The sequence below is a fragment of the Dromiciops gliroides genome, chromosome 3 (assembly GCF_019393635.1).
Source record: "Dromiciops gliroides isolate mDroGli1 chromosome 3, mDroGli1.pri, whole genome shotgun sequence".
In the NCBI taxonomy this organism is placed as follows: domain Eukaryota; kingdom Metazoa; phylum Chordata; class Mammalia; order Microbiotheria; family Microbiotheriidae; genus Dromiciops; species Dromiciops gliroides.
In genome coordinates, this window is record NC_057863.1 from 586570183 (window position 1) to 586574559 (window position 4377).

The window sequence follows — 4377 nt, forward strand, 5'->3', positions numbered from 1 at the left end:
AAGTTTCTTAAAGCATTTAAAATAATATCCCTTGAAAAGACCCCTGAAACATAGATATTATTATTATCCCTGACATACAAATGATGATACTGAGACAAAGTGAATTGCCCAACCTTACATAACTACTAAGTATCTGAGGCAGAAGTTCTATGCATCTTCTTGACTGCAAGGTCTAGAACCCTATCTGCTATATCAGCTAATTGTATTTTATCAGAATTTTATTGGAGTAGAAGCTTTATCCTTCTCCACACAGCCAAGGAGTACCTAGGGACTTGAGAGTCACTGATAATTAGAACAAAGGGGCTACAAGCTGGAAAGCAGGCACCCAAGAAGGCAGAGATGTGAACCAGCCAGAAAGTCATCTTTATCAAATATATATTCAATTCTAAAATAGCATTCAGTGAGTAAAAAGATACAAACATACTGACCAACAGTAGAATAATTTGGGTGGCTCTGGTCTCAGGGGAGCTGATAGATGTAAGATTATTGCCATGAATATACTTGACTCTCTGGTGGTGTCTGTACAAAACAAAAACCATATATCCACTGCTCCCCACCATGATTGCTACAAATAAAAAATCAGGAAGGGATATTATGCATACATATACTGCAATATTAAATGAAACATCAATTGTGGCAGAACAATAAATGAAATCATATCTTTCAGTGATGTTTTTGCTTCTATTTGGACCTTGCATATATAAAGGAATAAATGAATATGCCAGCATGTGAAAAGTCCAGCATATTAAATAGAATGAGTCAATGGGGTTTGGGCCTCTAACTTTCAGGTTTGCCCATCTGGAGCCTCTAGAACTTAAAGTGATAGCTTGAAAGCTACTCAGCAGGCAGGTGGTGCAAAGAGAAAGGGCCCGGGCCACTCGGTGAAGGTAAAATACAAGTTTACAGCCCACATCATCCAGGAAATTGTTGAGTCCAAAAGCAGCCATTGTCTGAGGAATCCCTTTGGACAGAAGCACTAAATCATTGACAAAGGCCAAGTGGGAGAGAAACATGTCTATAAGCCTCAACCTTGGACCAGTGAAGAAAGTGATGGTATAAAGGCCCAGGAGGAAGGAGTTCCCCAGGGTCCCAAATCCAGTCTGAAATAGAAAAAGGAAACCCCATACTATTTCATAAAAAGTCATTTTCTTTTTGTTGATGAGAGATAAATAGATGTCAAAACCAGTGGATTCTTGCTTGTTCAGAAATATAAAAGGTAGGAGATATTTCTTGAGATGAGGGAGACATTTTACTTGTCCACTTTAAGTCACTGTAAACCATTCATTCCATCCAAAGGAGTCTGATGAGAATGTTTCTGTAGTGCCTGATGTACCACTTAGAGCAAAGTATTGGTTAGAAAATTTCTGTTGTCTTTTTCCCCCTTTATTTCTAGAAGATTCTTCTTTGAAACATTTAGGTTGAGTTCTTCTTTGATGAAATGTTTAAATTATGCAATCTTTTTAAGGTAGTAGTAGATACCTTAGTACCCAGATTGTGCCTCTTACTTAGGAAACAGTACTTAGAAGATATCTGTGATAGAGAGAATCATTGGATGTAACTGTGATGGCATGAATATTAACTCTATCATGTGTTACCTTTCATAGTGCTATATCTAGTAGGGTTTGGTTTTGTGTTCTTTTTTTCCTTTTTAAATGGGGCAATGAGGGTTAAGCGACTTGCTCAGGGTCACACAGCTAGTAAGTGCCAAGTGTTTGAGGCCGAATTTGAACTTGAGTCCTCCTGAATCCAGGGCCGGTGCTTTATCCACTTCACCACCTAGCTGCCTCTGGTTTTGTGTCTTTGATGATTGTGATAATCACTGGAATTATTTGCTCAGTAACATTACATATTTTTTTATATTTCCCTACAGGTGATAGAGACAAGAAGTATCTAATATTTGCATTGCCAGATTGTCTGTCTGTCTGTCTGTCTGTTTCTCTCTCTCTCTCTCTCTCTTTTTCTCTCTCCATTTCCCCTACCTCTCCTCTCATACCTAAGTTTGGTCATTTACAGTATTACTTCCTTACAATATAGCTTGATGCATGATGTTGCTAGATCTCCTGTCTTCTCACTTTCTTGTTTTTTCATTATTATTTTTGAGGTTCATTATAAGTTTTTAAGGTTTGTCATTACTTTTTGAGGTTGACCATTTGCCCATTCATATTATTTTTACTATTATTTTTCTAGTGATAAAAATGTCTCTTTGGTAGTATGGTTAATATCAAATAGAACGAGTAAATTAGTAGAGAGAATGTTGTCATTTTTTATTATATTCACTATTCATATCCATGATAATAAATCTTTCTCCAATTTCTTTGTTCTGTTTTTATTTCTTCTAAGAGTATTTCATTGTTGGATTCCTTTGGTTCCTTCCCACATATTCATAGACATATTCCTAAATATAATGTGACTTTTTACACTTCTGGAATTATTTTGATTGGAATTTCTCTTTCTAGTTCTTTCCCAATTCACCTCTTAAATCTATTTTTCACTCTTCCAGAATTAGTCTACTACCTTCTTACCCAGGAAATAACTTAGTCCTTTGGGCTTTCTCATGCTAGAACATTCCACCCCATGATAGCCCTCGAGATTCTTCTTAGGGTGTCACTTTCAGCAATGAGCAGAGGCTGTCCATGCTATATCCCCACTCCACCCCAACTGGTGCCTCAGACTCTCAACACATTGCTACCATGTCACCACATGGGTACCTCTTCCCACCCTCATTTTCAGTTCCCTTTTATGTGTTTTCTTCCTCATTAGAATGTAAATTCCTTGAGTACAGAGACTTCCTTTTTTACTTATATTTGTATCACCAGCACTTAGCAACATTTCTGGCATGTAATAAGGTCTTAAATATTTATTGCCTTTTTGCCTGCCAGATTTTGTTCATAATATATAGGAATGCTAATGGTTTTTGTAAATTTATTTTGTATCATGATCCAAGATAATCCCACAGAAGGACTAATGATGAAGCATACTATCCACCTCCAAAGAAAGAACTGATATTGATTGAACACAGACTGAAGCATGCTATTTTTCACTCTCTTTCATTTTTCCTTTTATTCAAGTTTTCTTATACAAAATGACTAATATGGTAATGTCTTACATAATTTCACATGTATAACCTACATCTGATTGCTTACCACCTCAGTGACAGAGGAGGGCAGGGAGAGAATGAGGTATAAAACTTGGAACTCGAAACTTTAAAGAAAAATGTTTATTATTATTTTAAATTATTTTGTACCCTTCAACTTGTTAAATTTTTAATTATTTAAATTATTTTTAACTTAGGATATTCTAAAGTAAAATATCAGCTATAAATGTGATGTAATAATTTCTTTGCTTGAGCTTATTTTTTCAATTTTTTATTTTTCATCTTATTACTATGGCTCGCATTTGTAGCATTGTGTTATATAGTAGTCGTAATGATAGACATCATTAATCTACCCCAAATTTTATGGAAAAGGTAAAAAAATTTATCTATAAGGTTTTATGTTTGCTCTTGTTTTAGGGATATGATTTTTGCTATAGTGAGGAAAAGTCTTGTTTTCCACTGTATTTTTTAAGTTTTTAATAGGCATTAGTGCTATATTTTCTCAGATGCCCTTTTAGCATTTACATTCATAATCATATTTATTTATAAAATTAAGAGTAATAGTACATAATAGTATAATAGTACATAACAGTATTCATATATAATCTAATACATTACAATAGCAAAGTATGCAAATGAGTAAGAGCAGAAATGTAAGATAATAGTTAACAGTTGTAGACAAAATAAAGAAGGTTTTTAAGGATGGGGAAGACATGAGAGAAATTGTAGTCAATAGAGAGGCAATCAGTAGAAAAATATCAAAGATTAGTATGGGAGTTGGAAGGAGAGAGGGAGCAATATAAGGAAGAAGAATGGGATCATTCACGAATGTAGAGGAGATAGCTTTGTCAAAGAGCAGGGAAAGACCTTCATGTGAAAAGGATGTGAAAAGGGAGAGAAGGAAGTAATGTGAAAAGAGGAGGAGGGTAAGATGGGACTTCTTGGAAAATGGCCCTCATATTTTTTCACTTAAATATGAGGTGAATATTCAGGTAAGATGAATGGGAAAAGGAACCATAGGATATTGAAAAAGGGCTGAAAAGATTTGGAAAAGCTGCTTTGCTGAATGGGATTCCAAACTGCTTATGGAAGCAAAATATTCTTCTTCTTCCATGAGGGGCCAGTTGATACTATGCAGCATAAATTTGGGTTGGGCACACTCAGCATGATTTCATGACTGTCTTTAGCTTCGTCGAGTAGTACAACTGCTACAAAGACAGTGGATACTGGGTGTTAAAGAAGACTGAGTATTGGCAAGGCAATGTCAGTGATAAGATATAGTT

The 4377-nt window shown here is 35.3% G+C and overlaps 1 pseudogene; it reads right to left on the bottom strand.

The window, feature by feature from the left end:
• Positions 1 to 235: 235 nt before the first annotated feature.
• On the bottom strand, positions 236 to 1145 carry LOC122748112 (annotated as a pseudogene).
• Between the last annotated feature and the right edge of the window lie 3232 nt (positions 1146 to 4377).